The 24203-nt window shown below is 44.7% G+C and overlaps 1 long non-coding RNA gene across 8 annotated transcripts in view; it reads right to left on the bottom strand.

The window, feature by feature from the left end:
- LOC118177297 overlaps positions 1 to 24203 on the bottom strand; it is a 44408-nt gene that overhangs the window by 4616 nt on the left and 15589 nt on the right. For 2 of the 8 annotated variants that reach the window (XR_004755739.1, XR_004755744.1), the window contains 3 exons: positions 23051 to 23187; positions 3953 to 4809; positions 201 to 650 (listed from right to left, as the gene is read on the bottom strand). This is a non-coding gene — a long non-coding RNA (uncharacterized LOC118177297). Of the gene's footprint in view, positions 1 to 200; positions 651 to 3952; positions 4810 to 6517; positions 9200 to 13328; positions 13397 to 13951; positions 15837 to 20720; positions 22487 to 23050; positions 23188 to 24203 lie in introns of those variants that run through there. The other 6 variants (XR_004755741.1, XR_004755743.1, XR_004755745.1 and 3 more) reach the window with 6 other exon arrangements.

Here is a 24203-nt window from a genome sequence, read left to right as displayed (position 1 = left end):
TCTGACCAGGCTGCTGTCAGCCACGGGCAAAACTCCGGTTTTCAAAGGCAGCTCAGAGTATGCTTGTAATAAAAGATAAACCCAGAATTTGAAAAGTAATTGTCATGTTTCAGATTTTTTTTTTTTTTAAGGACTACTAATCATTAAATGAGTTGTTATTGGTATTACTTTGGCACTTAAGAATATGTTTGATAACTCACGTGAGCATCACTGGAAGGGGGTGTTAGCCATGCACCGTCCCCTTGAAGTGATATCATCTTCTGCCACTGAGGCTCCTGGCCTGGCACAGAAGAACATCAGGGGCACAGCTGTCAACAAAAAGTCCTTCTGTGTCTTACAGCTCTCAAGACAAGTTGCAAAAAATGATGCAGTAGAACACAGGGTCATGCAAGAAAGTTGGGGGGTGAAGATGAGAGGGAAGAAAACCCAAGCAACATCCCCAGCTCAGGCTCCCACACCAAACAAAACAATACCTCCATGTCTGTCTCAGTTCGCCCTTCTCTCAGCATTGCCTCATTCCCCCAGGTTTCCAAAGCCAAGCTGCAGGATTTGTTGCAGCAATGGCCACAAAGAGGTTAACTAAGCACAGAGAGAGGCCAGTACACGTATCTATCCTCATATCCTTGCCGAGGCGATCCGGATTACCGTCCCTGTATAAATAAAGCATAGCGAGGGTGGGTGGTCAGCTCCCAATCCAGTCTGTTTTAAAGCATCAATTTTCTGAGCCTGGAAAACCTCCAGCCATGTTGGCCTGATCCGAGAACTGCAAACTGCGCTAACACACAACCCTGCCACCCCACGGCCCCAATTCCAACAGGCCCCAGAGCTTTCTCTCTGCATTTATTCTCACCTGCTCTGAAAGGCCAGACCCAATAGAGCTGATTGTTAATGGAGCTGGTCATTTGTTAATTGATACAAAGCCCACTGATGGAAGGTGGCACCTAAACAACCACTATGATTTAAGCATCTCTGCTAAGCAGGGCTTTAAAGGAGCATTTGAAGAAGCCAGCAAAGCTTTTCTCTTTTCAGCAACAGTTTAGCTCTTCAGTCTGAACAGACTTCAAACAAACGAGCAAACCTTCAGGTTCAAAAAACAACAGCCCAGAAACTCATAACAAGTCACTTCAAGATAGGAAGAAATCTATTCCCCCAAAAGAGACAGCTGTTCGGTGTGAGAAGCCATAAACAGGAAGCGTTGGATGCAATTTTTAATTGCTATTATGAGGTAGCAGATGGCCAGGAGCCAAAGCCCTGGGCTGTCCGAGTACAGTCAGGTGTGTATGAAGCCCCCACTGGCCCACGCACACCTACCCACGCTGTTTGAAGCCCCTAATGGAAGCCAAGCTCTGCTCTCCAACTATCAGTAATAGCTCTCGCAAAAACCCAGAGAAGTTGGGCACTGTCAACACTGCTTCACAATGTGAATCTACTTGAACACTAAAACAAGACATTAAGGAGGCTATAAGTAATACATCACCTGGCAAGCCTAAGCCTAGGAGAGAAATCACTTTACCTCTTGCTGACATACTGGCATATGGATATAATAAAAATAAATTAATTAATTTTAAAAGAAAGAAAAAAAGGAAACCAGCAGGAATATAGAGTATAAAATAAACCGTAATGTATCCAGGACAACAAGACCAACACCTGAGTTCAACATCATTTATCTACTTACATAAGGCTTCAGCTCCTTTGCCTTCTACCTAAACCTTGACTTTCCCTATCCACTCCAATTTATTTTTTATCTGTTCAAAAAAGCCAGCATATTTGTTAAACAACGTTCTTTGCTCTTCACTCATCAGAGCTTTTTGAACGTTCTCTCACTCCAGATGTTAACACAGCCATCACTTTATAAAGCTCTAGCTGGAAACTCAGGAAGATGAAGAAAAATGATGCCTGAATAGATGTTCATCTCCTGCAATGTTAGCACATCTCATAGACGTGTCTCACTGCTGTCAGCGAGTTTATTGTCCCTTATACCTTCTCTTTGCACTATACCATAGTGCTCTGAGCAAAAAGATGATGATCCAGACCTCACAGAGAATACCTTCTGGTACTGGACTACCCCCTGATCATGCAGTGTTTCCCTTAGTACCTGACCCATGTCTGAGGTACCATGTCCACCCTGGATGATATCATGGACATTTGCAGGACCCTGTAGCATACGCTGCAGAGCGGTATACTTAGAAATGTTACTTTAACTCTTAGTCGAAAAAGAGATTGCCTGGGTTAGCTGAAACCCCAGAATTCTCCTAGGACAGTATACTAAGTTGTTTTCTGCCATCTGGTGTCCAGAGACTAAAGGCAGATGTTACCACTAATCAGAGCCTTCCAGATGGTCACCAGCCTCAGGATGTTTGTCTTACACAACTCTGTAGCCAAGAACCAAAGAGCTCTCCTCATAGCCAATATTCAACAATATTACCGAGGGAAATACCATCTGTGTGCTCTCACAGGGATTGAGTTAGACCTAACTCATCTGGAAAGAGCACTGTTTGGCATTTGGGAAGCTTCTTATCCTATCAAAGATCTCAAAGTGCTTTGATAACATTAATCAAGCCTCATTAAGCCTCATATGCACATCTGTGAGGCAAGTAAGGATTTCTTCTGCTTCAGTCACAGAAGAAAACACCAAGGCACTGCAGAGCAAAGTGACTTGCCCTGGGCATGGTTGTTGGATCTTACGCTATTAGCATGAATGTTGTCATATATTATTGATGCACCATCATAATTCTGGGGTCTCAAGTCTTAATTTTTGAAGGCTTATAGTACGCAATGGGGCAAATCTGTTGTGAGGCCAGGAAAATGAATGAGGAACCCAGTCTTTGATTTTTCTTTTTAAAGTAACTTCTTAATAATCTCATAATAAAGACCTGAAATAAACATCTTAATTGTGTAGCAAACCATCCTCTCCAACATATCTCCACTGCCTATGTATTTTGTGGGTCTTGTCCATTTGCTAGCCAAGCAAAACCTGCTTTCAAATAAAAAGAGATTCAAAGTAAAGGTTTGACCAATGTTCCTGAGGGGTGTTCCCAAGGAAATCACCAGTGTAGGATCGATCCCATCACAGTTTCTTTCAAACAAGGCGAGGCTGGAGTTTGGCTAGCAAGCGCGTACTTACTAGGGGATGCAGGCACTATGCTCATGGGAAATACTTTGTTGCCTTTTTTAAAATGTTTGAATCCACTTTATGCATCTTCGTTATTTTCTTTGTAACTCGGATGATCTAAAAATTGCCTAAGCCTCCACTGTTTACTTTCGAAACAATAGAAAATGACTGGCTCTCAGTCACATGTATCCCAATATTTTTTTCTTAAGCGTAATTAGAGTTCCTTCCATGGCTAATTAAATTCTCCAGTGAAGGAAAACAAATTTCCTGGAATGAATATCATCTTGATTCACTTTGGGCAAAGCCAGGCTTACGTGCTTCTCCCAGTCTGTTCTCTGAGGGTGTTGGCTGCATTTCTGAAATCCTCTTGTCAACACATGACAAAGCAGGGAAATAGTCAAGTACTGGGGTCTGCATACTCTTTTGCCACATATTACAAGAAAATGTGTCTATCTTATTCCTCTTTACTGCTTTATGTGATTTTATAGACTATTATTGTCCCCCTCATTAATCTTTGCTTTTTCTCTTCCAAGCAGAATAGTCATAATCCATTCAACCCCTTCTTTATACACCCCTTAGTCTTTGCTGGACCTTTTCTAGTCCTTCTCTATGCTTTTAAGCACGATATTCTGGTTGGCTACTACAGTTATGTACTAAGTAATGTACTAAGTACATTACAATGTGTATGGTAAAAACATGCGCTCTTTTCTTATTTGTAGAACTCAAGACATCAGTTCAGTGCATGGCTTGTCCTGTTGCTCAGTCATTTCTGCAAAATTCTCCCCATTAGAAAGAAGTCTATGGCAATAAACACTGAGTGAAATAAGAAGTCAGAAATACCTTTCCAATAACAGTGTCCTGCCACATTTCCCTTCCAAGAAGGTATCCAAGTACCTGTCAGAAGTGCTCACATGGTGCATGGGTGCACAGCAGGTGATTTTTACTGCTGATATGAACATGTATATTGGAGGAATTCCTATATCTTAGACAGTAGTCACAGTACATTAATGAATTATTTTTAATGCCCAAGACAGCTCAAGAAAATGGCACTCTACCTTTAAGCGTGGTTTTAAGTCCACAAGGATGGAGGGATGAAGCCTTTTGCATGATCCCACTCATTTGAACTTGAGAGCAGTTTGCTTATAACTTGCTGAAGACCACCAAGAATCAGTTTACAAGCCACTTTTGGTTTGAAGAGAGCAAGATTCCTCCCAGTGCTGACAAAATCCATACCTGGCAAAATCATCTCCTTTCCTATGCTTGTTCCCCACTTGTCATCTCTCCTCTGAGTCTGTATTTTGTACTGTGAGCTCCCCAGGGCAAGGCAGGCCTATACTCTGCATTTGGCAGTCAAGTAAGGTTAAAGTCAGCCCAAAGCAGACAATAAATCATTATCGTGGTTAGACTGTGAGCAGATGCCCTTGGAGGCCATCCATTTGAAGGCAAATTCCTTCCCTCTCTGACGTTTGCTTTCCTGTTTATTCCTTTCAGAGTCTCCATAAATGGTGCTCAGTTCTCCATCATCTTGTGACACTGAACTCCTTGTGTCCAACTGGCCTCCAATCTTCTCCTGATGGTAAACACCACCAAGCTCCCTCATGTGCTGGAAAACTTCATTCCTCGGACAAACTTGCAGCTCTCTCTGTTCTATCACCCAGTTTTCGTTGGCCTGTCAGAAAGCTGATCTGGCCCAAGCCCTAAAAAATAAGACAGAAACAAGGCATCCTGTCACAGCTGATCAGAAGCAAGTTATTCTAGGAGGCAGCCTCCAAGGTCATACAGAGCACTATGTGATGCCTGCTCTGGCAGCTTGTCACCGTGGGTGCATGAACTCAGATAGCTGTGATAGCACGTAACTATTTTACCTGGATGTTCAGGCCATGGTCAGCTAGTTGATGGTTGCATTTTTGTGCAATGAGATATCATTCCTCCTTTGTGCTGCAGTGACTGGCGGTGGGTGCACTCCAGTACCCAGGCTGATTTGCTCTGCAAAATGATGGAGGTGTGTCTATCTTGCTCAAAGGTTAGGAAATTTGAAGGATCAAATACGTTTGAATGGGGATCCAGCCTCTGAGTGCACCTACAGCTATTTCCTGGATCCACAGGATGGATCAAAATTACCTTTTTACTTTGCAAATCACAGTTTTCCTTGCAATAAGAAGTACAGGTACACCTACCAGTTTAATTGTTATGTCCCAGATGAAGATGGTGGCAACTTCATACTACTCTCCTGTCATCATCCCCTCAGAATATCCTGTTCCAGGATGGTTTTGTGCTAATTTGGATGTCTCCGTGTTGCATTTCCCCATGCAGAGTAGACAAACTGTAAGTTTTAACCACTTTTACCACCACTTTTTTTTTTTTTTTTTTTTTTTTTTTTTTTTTTTTTTTACCACCAGTCAGCCTGGACCCCTCCAGCTGTGACAGCCAGGTGTACACCCCATGTTAGCAGCCTTCTGCCTGAGAAGTACTCACATCCTGGCAGTGGTTCAACTACTAATTATATAGTTCCTACACTGCCTGCAAAGTTATCTTAAATCACCAGACTTTTAGGACTTAAACATTCTGCCTTCTTTTTATACAGCTTCTGAGATTGGAAGTTCACAGTTTCAACCAACTACACAGAACATATTTATGTTTTAAATGAACATTGAATGTCCCACATCGTCACAAGGTTCCAGAATTTGGAACTTTTTGAAAACCCAGTTTCTTACGATATTAGAGTTGTTAGCACTATGTTAACTCCACATCAATTCTGCTTTGAAGATGGAACTGATTTCTAGGCCTTGTGCCTGATCTTAAATGGACAATTCTTAATACACTGCACGTGTTTTTGGTCCAAATTTAAGTTTTAGGTCTAAACCCCTTGCTCTTGAAAACTTTCCCTTACAAACTCAGCGCTGGTTATTCCCAGTTCTTTGCTAAAATGGCATAAAACAAGTACATGGCTTTCGCCTAGGTGTCAGGCCAATACAGAACAGAAATGCTGTGTTAGAAATGAAATGGACATGATCTCATCTTGTGAGAACTGCGGTTCCTGAATTACTGTTGTTTGCTTAGTAACGTGTGAGTTGTTATGTGTGAAATTGCAGGTCTACCAAGTCAATTAGCTTCATTATGCCATGAAATATTGGAGAAGTTGACAGTAGAAGGCTGATTTCATACATTGCCTGATGTTGCCAAGAAGTTAGCTTATATGCCTGCTCAAACACAGGATGCAAAAAGGCTGAGGATCAGAGGACAGCAACTCTACTGACGGCCATCTCAATTACATCATCTGACCCACTCAATAGCTTGGCTTCCCCCTCTGCAAAACTGGGGGACCAACCTCAGTGCAATGGGGTAAGAACTCACATCTGTGGAATATTTTGGAAAGGAAAGCATCACAGGAGTAGACTGCTTGTTTGTGTGTTTCTGGAGGTAGCCTGTGATTTTCCTAGCAGAAGTATGTGTGGAACTGCTTTGCATACTTAGAACTCTCAAATTTCACTGGGCAAGGGTGTGACTTGGATAATACCTGAGCAGGGGAAAAGAACTGTGCTTTTATATGCCATGGATGCTGCTGGAAAAAGGACTGGGCTGGCTTTCTCTCTTACTATGTAAAAGCAGGGAGTGTGCTGAAGGGATTAGCTGCAGGTTTTAACCTCTACACTGGCATCGGTGCCTTCCCTAACACGGTTTTAGAGGCAGTGCAGCATGAACTGCAGCCCCATTCCTGCAGCACAAACACATTGTGTTTGCTCCTATGTGAGTCTTAGAGTCCACAGCTCTTGCTTCAGCTTGTACCTTCCTCAAAAATTGCATTAGCTGAGACTAGGCATGAAGTAGCACAACCCCAGTGAGTCCAGCAGCCCCACGCTGGGCTGTGCTGTTCTAAGCCTTAATTCTCTGGCTGACATGCTCACCAAGACAGCCTGACACGAGACCTCAGTTTCCTTAGGTCAGCTGCTCTCCCCCTTTTCCTGCCCGTCCCCCCATTGCCTCCTGCCTCACAGACAAAATGACATAGTGTGTGTTGATCTTTCTCAGCTCTCTCAGAGAACCCGTTATAAAGAACCTACAGACTGCCAAGAATAATCTGACAGGAAAGTGCAGTCTTCTTGGGCTGGGTATGCCACCCATGTTGGGATGCGTGGAGCCAGGAGAGGTAAGGAGAGAGCAAAACTGAAGGCTGTGAGAATACGCAAAACAGCTTTGTATCTCTGGGATTGTCCTGGGAAAGGGAGATGTGATCTTGGTTTCTTCCACTAAACAACCTGTGTAAAGCTCCTTCGTCATAAGACCAAGACACCCTCAGCAACTTGCTCACCTCCCGAGACAAATCGCTGGATTCCCTTACCTGCTGCCTCCAGCTTGGCTCAGCTGGCTGGGACAGCTCTCCTAGCACCCCAAATCCCCACAGGGGCTGGGGGGAAGCAGCACGTCTGGCTACGGGTGTTTCAGGCACACAAACGGTGCAATTCACCCAAACACATGCTGGAGAAATGAATAAACAACTAGCCTTATGCTCTATGTGGGGCTCCTGGCATGGTGACAGCTGGCCTGGCAGGCCCCAGGCCCCTCAGCAGCACAGCCACAGCGATGCCACCGCTGGGCACAGCTCCCCCATTTCAGCACCACCCCCTGCTGAGGTCTAGAGTTGAAGTTTGCCTTCAATAAAGTCCTGGGCTGTTGTTGCTTCCAGTGAAATATGCTGTCTCTGCTAAAAAATGCATTTGTAAGGGAATGCAGTGCAGCAGCAACAGTTAAAGTAAAGCTTGACAGATATCTCGCTTACTCCTGGAAAAATCCAGCTTTGCAGTGGTTGCAAGTATGGCCTAGTACTGCAGTCACTGTGCTATATACACTAGTCTTTGTGGCATGATCTGGACACAGCATGAATAGGACTTCCTCTCATCCAGTTTATTCTCAACTGCAGAGGCCCACTTTTAGAGCTACCAGCCCACTGAGCTGCTATGGACTGGAAAACACCACAATAATGTCTTCTAAATCTAATCCATTGACTTTGAGTTGAGCAAATGAGCTGGGGCTTTTGACTGAGAGTGAAAAGTCTTGCATTGTGTTCTCTGTCTCGATGCTCTCCAGCCTCTCTGTAACTCCTGCTCCTGCCCTGCTGTTGGCCCAAGCCCACAGGAAGACACCGGGGATTAAAGGCAGGCGAGTAAACATTAGTCATCCTGAGCAGACAGCAAGGCGATGAACTCTGCTGCTCAGGGCTTCCACCCACCACAGGAGGAGGTGTGGAAGCAAAATCCAGCTGACAAGGACAGTAGCTGCCATGCCACCACACCACCTTCCATAGAGAGACCCCATCTTTCCTCCAGCAGCCCCTGGGCAGCCAGATGGGCAGCAGACCTGCTGGCCCCACACCAGAGTAACCTGGCAAGGGTTCCTCTTCCAATTTTTCCAGGAACTCCCTATGTACTCCTAAAAGTGCAGGTAGTCCTGGGCTTGGTATTCCCAGGGCAGGTAACAGTTTAAGTGTTGGCACTCCCCAGAACCTACCAAGGGCACCCATGGTATCCTGAGCAAGTTTTCCTGCAGCCTGTGTAGGGATTAGACCCAGCTTGACTGACAGCAGGGATGCTGGCTAAGGTATCTGGTAATGCACGAGAAGCAGGAATGCACACCTCTGCATTAACTTCAGCACAAAACAGCAACCCTGACAGCATTTCTAGTGCTTTTCCATTCTGTGACCATGACTCATGCACGTTGGAGACTTTCAAGACCAAGTCCAACCACGATCATTGAGTCCAACAATACCTGTGCAGCAACTGCCCCGTGACAGGACTCCCCTCTCACCAGCATGAAAGTAGCAATCCTTTCAGAAAGGGAGTCAGTCAGTTCTGCCAGAAAACACACATCAGGGAAGTTGGCTTTAGCACGACCAGGTTGTTTCTCTCCCACCTTCCCTGCCAGAAGACAAGGACGAGGCGTTCTTGGGTGAAGTATGAGCAATGCAGTGCAAGGCAAAGTGGGGATTGTACTCGAGATAACAGAGGGGGAAAGCCCTTTTCCCCTGCTGCTTGCTTCCCCTTTCACCAGCTTTGGCAAGCTCTATACAGTCAGCTCCAACCAAGGCCCTGACTGAAACAGAAAGAAATACAACTTAAGCAATTTTCCAAACTGCAACATACAAATAAACACATTAGCCATCTTTTCCTCAGCAACCACAGAACATCCTCCCAAAAGCAACACAGCAAGTCACTTATTAGAGATTTAATGAGCTGTGGAAAAATAACACTATTCATTCTCAGCTACTTATTCTCTGTCCTTTCTGAAGTCATAATTCAGGCCACCACAGAACCACACAAGCAGCATGCAAACTCATGGGCAGAGGCACAAGCACACTTCAGCACACAAGCTTCCAAAATAGCATTTGCTGGCTTGTAGCTTCGGCTCTGACCTGGTTTGACTCCAGCCCTAGCTCTGTTAGCCCTAAATCCAACTTGGGTTGAGTTCATGAAAGCTGGAAATTACTACCAGAAGAATGGTGGGAAGAGTTATCCCCTCTAGCAGTTGATTAGCTATACTCCATCCTTGCTTTAAAAGAACTGCAGACACTTCTACTCTATTTTTTCCCTTAGGATCTCAAAGCACATCATGAAGTGAGGGTTATTCATATCTCAGAAATCAGAAAACTATGTACAAGGAAAATACGTGACTTGATCACTTAAAAGAGTAGAAGGGTGGAACCCAGGTCTGATATGCTACTAGACTGAAATGCTAAGCCCAAGCACAGTGCCTCCTCCAGCAAATTTTTACCAGGATAGAAGGGTGGTTTTCCTTTCTGTGCTCTTTGCTGCTGTGGTTGGTGCTGCCTCCCCACCTTCAGAACCAGATAGCCTACGGTGCAGCAGGTTTGTCTGCTCTCATCTCACATTGGCGACCTGAGACCTCTCCCAGCTCCAAATTCACTTCCCAAAAGAAGCAGGAATGGCTTGAAAAAGACCTCCACATTTAGACCAAGAGCTGGGACAAATACAAAACACTTTAAATAGTGGTCCTCCTTGTGGCAGTTCACAGCTCCAGCATAGTATCACCAAGAAAAAATATAACCCCTGTCCCATGTGACAGGACAGAGACTGCTATAAAAATTGCATCTACCCCATGTCCTAAGTCCCTTCCATCAAGAACCAGTGTGGAGATGTCTGGGAAGCACCCAGCACAACAGGATCTGCTTTGGATCCACTGGGCTCTGCTACAGACACAAACTGTTTTATTTTTCCCTTCATTTGCATTAATTATGCATACATCGGTGAATTTCCCCAGACAGTTAACTCTTCTTTTCCTTCCTTTAAGGCTCCATTCTGCAAGATGAGGAGTCCTGAGCCAATAACGCACCTGGGCACGTAGCTGAACCTAAGCGAAGGGCCAACTCTCAGCTGTGGCCAGGGATTTCAGATACTTCATCACAAAGATATACGTTCTCCTCACATTGAGCATTTCTTTGTTGTGATTGGAGCTCTAGGAATGCAGGACATTTTTCTATACTTTGGATCTTTGAATATAAACCAAATCAAAGGCTTCCAAACAGAGCTGGCCTCTTTGTTTTATAAACCAACTTGTTTCTGGAATTTGTGCTCTTCAGATTTAAGCACTTGCTAACATTCACAAATATCAGAGTTCAGAGCATTGATTATGAAAAACAGAGGGAAAAATAAAAATAAAAATGAAAATTCAACTAACCAAGAGATCTTGCCTGCACGGGGTGTATCAGCAACACTGTTGGAAGGCACAAATCAGCACAGATGGACCTGAGATCGATTCCTCCTGACCTTATCAAGCACTAATCACAGCACAGCTAGTCAGCACAGAGTACAGCCACGGAGGCCATAGATTACACACACAATACATTTCCTGCTATAGTACATCACTACATTTGCCTGTTCCCCCCGTCCCGGCCCCCCCCCCCCCCCTTTTTTTGTTTGTTTGTTTGTTTGTTTCCAGACCTTCTACACATCCCAGTGCAATTTTTCAGTATGACTGCTTTGTCAGGGCATCTTGGTGCAGGGCCCTCCCTTCCCAATGCCCAAGCCTGCAAGATGTGTGAGGATTTCATACCCAGATTTGTTTAGCAAGATCCACCAGTCAGTTTCCTTTGCCAATCATGAAATATTTCTGGAAAATGAAAGCTGTGACACGCTCATTCCACCACTTGGAGGACAGTGCCAAGTGGATCCTTTCCAAAAACACTGCAGAGCTCGTGAGTGGCTCTCTTCTCACAGATCTGAAAACCTCATATTCCAACAAATCCATTTCCTTGAAGAAATCCCAATCAAGGCCATCAACAGAGAACATGCATTTCATTTAGTGTTGGGAATGTGAATAGAGGAACTCGGACTGAACACTAAATTGGCTGTGCACATGTCCCTGCATGGGCTGGAAAGCATCGGAACTGCCCATCAGGATCCATAAGCCCTCAAGTGCTGCTAGCTGAATTTGACAGTCCTTCAGCCTGAGTGACAGCCTGTTTCTAAAGCAGAAGGCTGTATATATTCAACATGCAATCAGGAATGACTACAAAGTGGTTAGAGCATCCAGCAGAACAAAAGCAGGAAAGCCTTATGTGGGCATTTAGTAATATCAAGAGAGAAGATGAGTGGAAATTAACTTTAAGGTTCAGTTAAGGATGGTACTGCTCACAGAAACCATCAGTTTTACGTCAGTTAACTCATGCTACCAGAACAGAAACACATCTCAAAGAATTGTCCAGTAACGGACTTAAACACTGTAGCCTACAGTCTTCCCTTTGCTTTATGTGTGTCTATTACACTAAGTGACATATTCTTTTCACCAAATGGGAGCTACAGGCTGTAATAAATTGCTTTTGAATCAAAATTGTGAAAATCTCCTTATCTATTACTCGTATCGGTTGGTGAGCTGTTTTTTGTGTAAAGCAGAAGATGGCCTTGTGTGTTGTGGCTGGACCAAAAACCTCTGGAGATCCTTCCAACCTCCTTGTGATTCTGCAATGACCCCATCCATCACAGACGATGGCCTACACTCTGCCCTGACCAGCACAAGTTCCATCATTCTCATCCTTTCAGGCTAGGCAAGGAGTGAGACCAGACTCCAGGAGCTAAGCCACAAAATCCATTTCAGAAGAGAGGCGGTCAGAGCCTGAGCGCACCCGAAGCAGGGAGCTGGTTGTAGGCCTGTCAACCTGACTAGTAACCCCCAGACAAAAGAAATACCTATGAGGAAATATTTATTTTGCCGCACATTCCAGACTATCAAATTTCTGGCAGTTTGACTTCAGCACTCAAGGAATCAAGAGCCATGGGCCAAACATGACACTGTCTCTGTGCACTCTTAATCTCGTTTCGCTGGGAGTTGCTGCTGGCCCCAGGCAGTCTCCAAAGAATCATCTCACTTTCTCTCTTCTTCTCCTGTCACCCCAACAGTGCCTGACATCCCAAGCAAACTTTGCAGCTCAGTGTTTGTATCTGACTCGACAGACACAAGGAATTGCAATGCAAGATAAGCAAGAGAATTTATCCTCGAAAGCGCACGAGGGTGGGTCTAAAGCATACTAAGCTCCGTTTCAACTCTGCCTCTGACAAAGCTTCCTGGGAAGGCGAGAAAAGGAGTGAACAAGAATCTATCTGTGTTAATCAGATTGCTCATGAACGGCTCATGATGCCTGCATGACTTCTTGCAGGCAAATGTACAACGGTAGTGCTGCTCATGCCTTTAATAATGCATCAGCAGGCATAGCTCATGAGTTAATGTGGCTACCCAGTTTGCAAAAGGCTCAGAGTTAGAGGCATGCTCCAGGGTTCTTCAGCCCTGTAGTGCAACAACACATCCCTTCCTCTCAGCAGGGCTGAGAGCAGCAGGATGGATCGACTGACCTCTGGAGGTCCTTTGCAGTCACATTTTGGTGATGTCTATAGAAACAACAACAAAATGGAGCTACACATCTTTTATGCACAAGCAAAATATTGATGTAATTGAGCTACAGAGACTCCAAAGGAAGAGGTTTTCACTCTTGTTTTTATCTCTATTTTTTCTTAAAGAAAAAAGAATAAAATACTCTGCAAATATTCATTATTTTTTTCATTTAAATCATCGGCTTTATGAAGCATGCATAAATGGATAATTCCTTTCAAATAATATCAGCAAGTTCAAAATAAAAGCAAAACCCAAGATGTCAGTCCCTCTGAATCATAAAGAAACCATATTACCACCTACAGATAAGTATCTTCCATACCTCGCTGGAATTGCCTGCAGCAAGCGCAATCATAAAGCAATGCCTCCTGCTGATGTGCTGCCCACATCCTGTCAGGAGATAGAAAGATTAGGTGGAACATCTATTTGTGACGTACTGAGACCCTCTCTTGCTCGAATTCCACTTTGAGCTCCATGTGTATTAACAACAGCCAAAATTTGGGAGCATTGCTTTCCTGCAACAGGACTGTTCTTCCTGAGGACAGGTAAATAAAATACCACCTCTTTACTCATATAGTCAGCTACAGAGGGTTTAAAAGTCTTCTTAATGGCTCTGCATTACTGCACATTTAGGGTGCAACCAAGGGTGATTCCTAACAGGGCAGAAAAAAAGGGCTAGCAAATTTGCAGCAGCTTGGAAACCAACCCCAAGCCAAATTCCTTCTGCTTAAGGAGAGCTTGAGCCCGTATCTCCATGGAAAACGCTCTAAGCTGTCAAGCCTTTCTTCATTTTATTTTTAGTATTAAATCTTCCCTCAATGCAAACAGCACAGATTGAAACCCATGCAGAAATATTTTTAACTGATAAAGCTAGGAAATTCTCACAGGTATCAAATCACAAAATTCAAAGGGCTTCTGAAGAATCTGGAATTGGCTACAAGTCTGATTCTGCCACAAGGAGGGACCTGAGAGCACAGTCCTCTTTTCCCATGATGGAAGAGGGAGAGCGAAGGATGAAGGACAGGAAGAAGAAGCAGTTTAAAGTAACAAGGTTACAACCACCACTGCTCCTCTCTCATGCCAGATACTGAGCTCTGGAAATGTTCCTCCCAAGGTATTTTACAGATGGAATGGAAGGAGGAATACTGGATATATTGCAGGAAGCCTTCTTCCTTTCTCAAGCTTTCTAGTTTATTTTTGCAGACACATACAGCTCAGATCAGAAAAGCCTCCAGATTTCGGGGAGCTTCTTGAAAACCCAAGCTGTAAACATGCTGTAGCCTTCCCTCTGTAGCTGCAGTTGTTTGTCTGCAGATGTTCTGAGAAAAGAACTGCCCTTCTCCTGGGCTCAGATCAGTTGTTTGGGGAAGCATCAAACAGCTGTAAGTGAATGCCAGGGAGCTGGACCCAAGAGTCTGCAGAGTGATAAAAGCAGATAGACCCGGGCCTCAAAGGGACCAGCTTTCCTTTATAGAAGTGCCAGTGCTGGCCCAAGAAGCTCATTTTGTGAGCAGAGAGTTGGCTGGCACTGTGCAGACCTTCCCAAATTATTTAACTTGCTTTTCTGCAGCCAGACAGGCTTTGGACAGGTGCTTAATAACTGAGCAGAGCTAATTAAAACCACCTTTGCAAAAGCTGACCAAGGCCAATAAAAAAAACATATATATGTTAACAATTGTCCCTCTGGAGCTCTGACAGAGCCCAGGGATGAATCCTCCCAGTATCCGATGCTGTGCTGGGAGCTGGGGAAACTGTTTTGCTACTGCCTGAGCACTGAGAAAAGACAGCTTGGTAGGAGGCATACCAGGCACTTTAAGATGACCTTAAGTCTGGCTTTCTCCCCTACAGGGTGAAGCTGGAGAGATCACCCACCTTATTTGCAAAGATGCACCCTGTCTGCCGAAACAAACCCAAAAGCAAAGCACGAGCAACAACGAAGCTCGAGCTGCTGGAAGGAGAGTTCGTTAATGAGGTTGCCAAGTGGGGATTGCTAGGGCTCTGTTGGCAGGCGCCCAATATTTTGGGGCTTACCACTGCTCCGATGGGAACATGCCAAAAGGGTGGGCAGGCAGACAGACGCTGTTTGCTTAATGTATTCTGGATGGGGCTAATTAAGTGATGGAGCAGAGATCGATGCAAAGTTCAGTGAAGACAAAACCTGCAGTTGTCATCCGGCACCTGAGCAATGCTGAACATGGCACTAACCTCTTGGTTTCTCTCCCCATAATAGGGGAAGGAAGCAACCGTGCCTTACTGTAAGTATAAACCAGGTCTGTCCTAAAGGCCTCCTTTGAAAATACTAACATACAAATAAAAATGAAAAGCAGCAGGTATGGATGCCTGCTTTCCCCAGATGGAAAGCCAATGTAGGTGCCCTGGAGGCTGGCCTGTGGGGAAGCAGGACCAAAACCACCAAAAACCTGGGACTTTCTTTCCTCAGCTTCAGATGCATCCAAACTGCTGAAGCATCAGGACTGCTGGAATGAGGTAGAAGAGTCATTTTTTCATTTGTCCCACAAACTTTGATAAAGGCTGGTGAGTACCTTAACACTCCATATGCTGGCCTTTTAAAACCACTGAGTTTTTCCTGTTGGAGATTGCCAGGGAGAAGTTAGCTAAATGCAGCAAGGAGCGCCCATAACCACACTTCAAGTTGATGTCCTAGGGAGGTAGAAGACATGCTGAAGGAATTCAGTCCACTCTCAGAAGAAATAATTCAGGACGTCTGGCTGTATGATCTCCGTGATCAGTCCTTCTTGAACCTGGACTCCTGCAATTGTCACAAGGCACTGCTTCTTTTGAAGGCTTACTCCTAGGATTTCTCTCAAGGCTTAAACAGGAGAGAAATATGAGCAAAGTGATAAAAATTAAAGAAGGTTGTGTTTGTTTCTCTAGTAACTTAAGCAAAGGATAGGGAGGCACTGCCAGACCACACAGTTCTGTTAGTCAGGTATTATTATTTTATTTTGTTTAAGGGAGACAACTTCGTTTTTGTTTCTTTGGTTCATAAATATAGCACGTGTGTGGTCTCCAGAGAAATACACCAGCCTGGGCTTTCCCATCCCATGCCTCTTCCCAACTGTTTTCATGCTTAAATACCTGGTGGTAATGCCATTAGTGTATTTGTGTGGGCAAGGAAAATCCTGCACATGGAACGACACCAGGGTCTCTCTCCTTAGGGGACAGCTGCCCAGCTTCCCTCTCCTCTTGCTGCCAGCAGATCTCCTGGTGCCTGCAGTTAAACTTGCAGATGCCAAGGCTTAAATCTAGAAGGTCCGGCCCGCCGGCTGGTGCGACCTGCAGAGCAGTTGTCTGTGCTGGTGCCAGCTCTGCCTGCCGGATGGGGGAAACAATTAAAAGAGCTCATGCTTTAGGACAGATTGGAAGCATCATATCATTTTGGTTCCCTAGCACACACAGACAGGCCTCTTGCAACAGTCTCATTCTGTGCCAGCAAGTAACATACGGCCCACGCTCAGGACAGTTTGAGGTGAAGAACCAAGGCCCAGATGCTGAGAGATGCAAGGCACCAAACTCCAACCCATTTCACAGCAGTTTCCCATATCAGTCTTAAAAGAGAGCCTTAACCTCTGCAGGAGAGGCACAGGTGCAGCTCAAGCAGGACCATGCCTAGGCAGTTGTCACCTGTGCAACAGAAATGCTGAGTGCAGAGCTGCAGGCTCATCAGATTGCCTGGAACAAAATTATTTCTGTGTCTTTCAGTACGTGGGAATTTCCTCTCTTATATAAATATTAAAGTGATCCTGAGCAGATTTCAAAACAGACTTTAACTTTGGGAAGGAATGCTTGCTACCATTTTATTCAAAACATTGCATTTATTGGTGATGTTTGGGTTAAAGATATTTGCTTCTGAGTTGCAAGTCCTTACTGTTCTAATACTTGTCCAGCTCTTTTTTTGCTGGTGCTATATTACAATTATATATCAGTAGTTAACAAGTATATTGTTATTGAATATAAACTCTCAGATACTGACAGAATATAAATATTAAGATATTTGTATTCCTTAGTATGTAATCAGATATTCATTTGGTATAAATCAGCACTGGCTGAAGTCAGTGGAGTTATTTCCCATCCTTGGGGTCAGCAAGGATACAGCTGCATTTGATCCCCACGCCAGGGGACTGTCACCAGGACTGGATTTGGCTGGTGATGCTTTGCACAAAGTAAGCAAACCTCAGTAAGCTCTGGTGCCTGATGCGGGGAGCAGCAGGCTAGGCACAGGTTCTCTCTGGCTGTATACAACTTTGTTTAGCTGATTTGTGCTGCTTTGCCTGAGAAATCACAACAACATGCTTTTCCACTGCTTTTGGACAACGTTGTTTCTGGTCCCAGTCACCCATCTGCTCTAATTTTCATACTTAATGCAAAGCAGAACAAGTCTCTGGTCCTCTAGGCAAGCCATGGGACCATTCCACTTCCCCACCTCTGAAATATAAAAAGCACGCAGCATAATCTTCCCTTCAGTTGTGAAAAATACAGCATAATCTTAAGTAAATATTAGTGTTCCACTTATGTAAATACAAACTGCCGTTGAGGGCTAAAGCACTGAGCCTGTCAAAACCCCTGACTGAACATATTTCTTTGGAAAGGACAGTATGGGTCAGGAGCAAGAGATGCTTTGGTGTTTGCTGTGAGCGAGGGGAAGAGAGTTCTGCTGGAAAGACAATGGGGCAAATAAGAACTTCACCCCAAACCTCTCAGAAAACAGGGAAAGGAGACGCAGCTTGGGATAAAGTTTTCTTGATTTATTTCTACATAAATATCTCATGCATGCAGTTCTACCCCGCTTCTTGCTGCCTGCTGGGCAGGGATGTGTAAGAAACTGGTTTAGGATGAAGGTGACTAAGGTGACAAAATGAGGACTGAGCCTCTTTTACAGCCACTCCAGCTCTGAGGAAAGCCAGCCAGCAGTCCATCAGCATCTACAGTCCTATTGAGCACTAGCTTCAGACGATCTTCTTTAGAAGATCTGCTTCAAGTCCCATTAAATGTGAAGGACTTAAATGGATAATGACCACAGATCCATCCCTGATTCAAGCCCTTAGCCAACCATTTCCCCATGGTTTCCTATAGCACCTTGGATCCATCTCACCCATTGAGTTCAGGACATTTGTCTCACACAGCCTGGCATTTTTATTTTTACATGATCACTTTATCAGCTGCATACATATATTTCTGGTAAGTTTATCCATTACTTTTTCTCCTCGTTAAGGACGAGAGCAGTAACTTGTATCTCCTGTTGCTCATTGTAGAGGGGATGATCAAACACAAAAGCTCTCAGGGCTTTAAATTACCACCGATGACTTGAACCTGGAAGCCATGGGGACACATAACATCTTATTTCCAACCGAGTTAAGAAGGATGTCTAGATCCAAGGGAGCACTGGCCAAAATGGGATAACACAAAAAAACTCTGCTAATCAAAGCCAAATATCTCTTGGCCCTCTTAGGCTTCCCATCACCTACCACAAGGAGCTAGTCCTTCATGGAGATCAAAGCATTTCATCTACTCAAGAAAACTGAGTCATAGTCTGAAGAAGGCACCGTTATTCTTCCCATTGTATTCAAAAGACTCTCATGGAATAATAGAAAAAAATAGCATGCTTGAAGTCAGCCAGGCACTCAGGTTGAACCTGCACCTTTCAGCCCCTGGTCCTCTGTACTGTGATGCCCTTCTCCTGCCCAAAGAGCAGGGCAGGAGGGAAGGCTGGATTCTGTCACTGAACAGACTCCTTCTGTCAATTTTTTGTTAGTCTTTAAAACATCAGAGACATTCTGCACTTGAAATCTGGCTACATTTGCCCCACTATTACTTTCCCTAGGCATTAATTTCAGGCCTGTATCTCTCATGCCCTTTTTAAATTGTGCTGCTCTGAAGCGAAGCCCTCCTTGTTTCACAACTGCCATAACTTCGATATAGACATTAAATTTCAGAATAGAACTTTGGCAAAAGATGGTTTCTGACTATTGCTGGCATCAAGAGAAGAAATCCAAGTAGGCTGCACATTTCTGCCCTCCGGTCCTGCAGACAAGGGCTGTCTTTATTGAAGATTTGTACTGCAGGTAGCACAGAGGTAGGCAGCTGCCTACCCCATATGGATCTGTGATCTTCTGATCCCACTGTACAGCAGAAAAAAACACACCCCATGGAGATACCAGAGGACATTCAGAGAATTCAGATCCTCCTTGGAAGGCATGGGCTTTTTCATGATGACCTAGGAGACATTCAAAGCCTTTTTATGCTGCTGCCCTACACAAGAGCTCTGTGATAACACGGTGCTGCTACCAGCCACCCCATACACGTGAGCAGGCATCCAGGTCTGCCAAATTCCTTGTGCATGCAGCACACCTGATGGGTGCTCACATCTCTCCCTAAGCTCCACTAGCATTATACACAGGGTTGCTGGTGCTGTGCATGATGCTGCTCACCTCTGTTAAATGCAGGCCAATTTGCTGGGGTTTTGTTTTGTTTTTTGATGACATTTCTCTTTTTGCTTGCTGACTTGCAGGATATCTTTCTTCATTTGCAAAGAGCTTGGAAGCACGAAGGCATCTAAATGCCAAGTCCCCAGATTTAGACCCCCGAATACCTTCATGAATCTGAAAGCGGACAAAATGCCAGGAAACAGTGATAACTAGAAGGAAAAAAAAATAAAGGGGAAAAAAATAGATGAGCTCAAGCTCCCAGCCTTGCAGTCAGACTAAATGAACCCAGCTTCTTCCCAGAGCTTGCCATCCCTAGCAGACACAATTCAAGCACTGCAGAATAATCACCTATATCCAGTTCTTCCCCCAAGCCCTCCCCCACCCAGCTCTGCTTTATGACACCGAAAGCACGCACAGCCCATTTTAACATTTTCCAGCCCGAGAGCTGTAGTCCAACCAGGGTGGGCAAACAAACGTCTTGTCACCGCCAAGTATGGCCCAACATTGGCTCCAGCGAGAAATTTCCAGCCGCTATGGAGCCAGACACATTTACATTCCTCTATTTGAAGTAAAACCCTAATCCTTTGGAAGATTTGCAGTCTGAGCAAAAGCTGTGCTCTCACCCATGCCTTTAAGGTCTCTCTCTGTCTTGCAGCAAGGGGCAGCAGCAGGCTTCCAAAGAAAGAAGGGGCTGTGAACAGAGAGCTCACCACGTGAAGGAGGTTTTTCTTTTGTCTCAGCCCTCTGAGGACTGTGAAGATTTGCACCAATTTATCTTCAGGGTCTCACCTCTACAGAATAAATGAAACCCTTTTTACCTCTCCTTATTTTACCAGCAGTTAAACAAGAGCGTGTAGAAGGCAAGTGTCTTGTCTGCAGCCCTGCTAAAACCAAATCCAGCACGGGAAGTCAAGAGACTTGGCTCCAGTAAGACTGGTAACAAAGATTGACATAATTCACAGGTTTGTCACAATTCTGATCACTTGAAGAGTCACCAGCAGCTTTGATTTTCCTTCCAGGTTGTTCCCCAGAATTGTCACCCTCCCTCCCATTCAGGGATTGCATCCATTTGTACTGCATGTGTCATGTTTTCTTGCACACTCTCCATCTACTGACAATGTGTGGAATTCTTCTAAAAACACCCCAAAAATACCGTATACATGGAAGTCAGAAGATTGTTTCAGCCTGGTAAGGGCAGAACCTGAATTTGCACCCCGGTAGCCAGTGCCCCCAGTGCATGGATTTGCTGTAGGACATAAGAATAAAGAATCAGGGTGGGCATTCACTACTGAGGAGCTGTGAAAATTTCCTGTTTTATTTGTAGCACATCTACCTCTGTGGAATGCTAACCTGAGGTTGGATGCTGCAGCATCACTGCATGCACTTGCTCAAATGATCAGGGCAAAGGATAAAGGATCAGGGAAGCCATCCTCAGGGATTTAAGGAGAGCCAAGACAAAGTCTTAAAAAGAATCCTTTCAATCTAATCAGGATTGTATCCTATATAGTAACAATATGTATTTCAGCCTGACAGAAGGGATTTCAAACCCAGGTTATGCCTGGAAAAGCCTAAAAGAACAAGCTTCCACATTGTTATGGGTTCAAAAAATGCAGAGCAGCTATCCCTGGGGTGAACAGCACTGGGTCTAGCCAGGCATCACACCGGTGAGGCTTCAACGAGCTTCTGGTGGCCATCTCTGCCAGCACCCCAGAGGCTCTAGCACGTCCAAACCAGCACCCTCAGCATCCCACCACGCACCCTTTCCTGGTTCCCTGCTGAGGTGAGGCTGCACCCACTGCCGGCGAGCTGTGGGGCGAGCACATGATGGTGATTGCCCAGGCTGGGAGGCCAGGATGTGGTTGTGGTCTGGATCGCAGCCTTGGCCCCCAGGCAAGATCACTGTGAGCGCAAGGGCTCTGACTTCCTTCCTGGCCAAGCCCAAGGACAAGAAGCAGTCTCGGAACGGGTCACTGAATGGCTTCTCACTCCTGGAATTCCATAAAGATTACCTAGCAAACCATAAATTAGTCCTGCCTCTGGATTTCCAGTCAAGGCCTTGGACTTGCTGACCTGGCCTCTTGTTTCTTTCAGCACAGACATTGTGAAACTCCGACTTTTCCTGTTTTCTCCCTCCTTCTGCAACCCTAAAGGTTCTTTTGCTGGCCAGCCTCACACAGCAGCTTTCCAAGCAACATTACCACAACGGTTTCTCCTTACAAATGTCAGAACCAACCTCCCCAGCTTATTCAGTGCCTGCAGACAGTTCATCTACTCTTTTCAGGAGGACAAGGGAGTATTTGATGGTGGGAGCAAGGGTCAAACCTGGAGGAAAATATGTTCATTATGTGCTAAAGCATTATTCTCCCCACGCTTCCTTCAGATCACCTTACCGCTGCCAAGATAGGTGTGAAAATAGAGTAAATAAACCTGTTGCAAAACTCACACAGGCAGTGCTCTAGCTCCCTTAGCTTTGGCCAGCTGCAGTAGGAGTACAACACAACTGTGTCTTCCCAGCAGTGCGACAGCAATACAGCCTCTGCTCAGATGCTCCAGCTCCTTTGGATCACTTGCTCTGCAATGAGTGAAAGCAAATAGCTAAGAAGAAGAGATGATGGGAAAGAAAGATTCCCTGGAAGGAATCTTCAGTTCACGTGAAGGATGTGGATTCTTCCATCACAACATAGAGTCCCTCTGTTTCCCCTCCTGAGAAACTTTCTGCAAAAGACTTAAATTAGAAGACTCATCCATGCAAATCCCACTGTAGGCAGCACTGACCATGCCTGTTGTCCTATCCTGCTTACCAACACCCCATGCCTCCAGCTTCCCTTGCTGGCTTGGGCATGCCCCAAAAGTGTCACAGTTTCCTGCAGCTTTCTCACTGCCCATTCCTATCACTGGATACCTAAAGCCCGTGAATAAATGAGTGATTTGTCTCAGATCTTGTAACTGGTAAGAAGAGTAGCTCTGGAGGCAGAGACATTCCAACAGGATTACAGTTAAGTGGTTAATAAGCTCTGATGAGGATCATTAGAATCTGAAAGGAAAAACAAAACAAAACAGAGGAAGGGGAAGTGGGAAAGGCAAGCTGGCTCTCATCCTCAGCCCCATGGCATCCGCTACTGAACTATTCCACCACTCAAAAACAGTGCACCATACAAGTCCTCCCAGTGGCGTGCCTTTCCAGCCTTGCTCAGGCTAAGGACTACATTTATTTTATACCATTCCCATCCCTTTACACCAAATTCTCTAGAAGAGAACTAATGCAGCTTGTACCATCTTGGTTAACTGGGCAAAGACATCCTCTGCCCATTTGAGAGGGTCAAATGTGTTAACATCAGACAAATAATCCCCTCGCAACTTGAGCAGAATTTATCACATTTTTCCAGTTCTTAAACCATGACAGAAAAATGATTGCAGGATAACTGCCCCCCAGACAGACTTCTGGATCTGTTAAAACATTGCTCCTTACAGCTAAGTGCCTAATTACTAATTCATATATATATATATATATATATATATATATGTATATATATATATCAGGTTCATTTTGATAGCAGGACAAAAAGCTCTAGCTGTCCATGCAGAGGGGTGTTTGTACCTGTGGAATACCAGCAGGAATATCTTCATGATGTTCTCGTAGCAGTTTTTCTGTAAGACCTCCATAGGCTGGGAGGAGGATGTCTGAACAGGAGATGGTACAGAAAAGCAGTCAGCTTATCTTGATCCTCTGTGTTCCTGAAGGTTTTGTTTTAATATGGTGAGAAAAAGGCACAAGCAATGTTGACAGCTTCTTTACAGCATTTTCCAGAAGGCTGAAATGGGATTCAAGTGACAAACCTCTGAATTCCTATAAAGTTCCTCTGTATGCCATTGCAAATTAGGAATTTGCTGCCCAAACCACATATATTGAACTGGCCCCGATCCTGCTGCATTGACATTCTGATGTGTTTTCCTTTTACCCCATTTCATTCCCTTTTGCCAACTACAATTGTTACACATCTGTGAATCATGGCTTCCTAGTCATCGAGGCTGACCCACTAATAACAGCATTATTTGCATTATAGGCAGCCTATTTTGCTAGACATTGTGCAAAAATGTAGAAAATGAGAGACCTTGCCTCACAAAGCCTTCAGTAGCATTAGAGATGTCTGTTCCCTCTAACACAGAGTGAGAGGTTCTTGAATTCACTCATGTTTGTTCAATGGTTATCTGGCAATGGTACGCTGAGCATTAACTAATTTCTACACGGTGCCAGAAGACCTCCCTTGTAACCAGTTTCCTCTCCCATCATCAGAGAGGCCGTGGAAGTAATAGGCCTTGAATGTTGGGTCATCCTCTTGGTACAAGAGTGGGATGAGGAACGTGCTCTGCTGCTGCTTCTGCTCTTCCAGAACTGGCCATGAACGGTGCTGCTGGTGCCCAGGGAGCTGCTCAGCATCTTCTCCCTTTGGAGAAAGCAAAAGGGCTGAAAAGCAGGGAGTGTTCATCGCCATGGTGAAGCGGGCATGGAAGTGTCAGCAACATCAGGCTGAGCAATAAAAGAGATTTTGATCGTATCTTCCCTTGGAGAGCACAAACATGGTACTGCAGATAGCCACAAGGGAAAACTGTTAACTGTCACTGGGCGCCATTTGGAAGGAGAATTGTGCTTTCAGCTTGAAGTTTACACTCTTAAAAATACAGCATTAGTTATTTATTGTCTAGTAGACAGAGCTAGGAAGCAGGAAAGTAGGTTTCATATTTTTTTTTTT

This window comes from Oxyura jamaicensis, chromosome 21 (assembly GCF_011077185.1).
Source record: "Oxyura jamaicensis isolate SHBP4307 breed ruddy duck chromosome 21, BPBGC_Ojam_1.0, whole genome shotgun sequence".
Taxonomy (NCBI): domain Eukaryota; kingdom Metazoa; phylum Chordata; class Aves; order Anseriformes; family Anatidae; genus Oxyura; species Oxyura jamaicensis.
The sequence above is the reverse complement of the archived record's forward strand: the minus strand, read 5'-3'. Positions and strand labels throughout refer to the sequence as shown.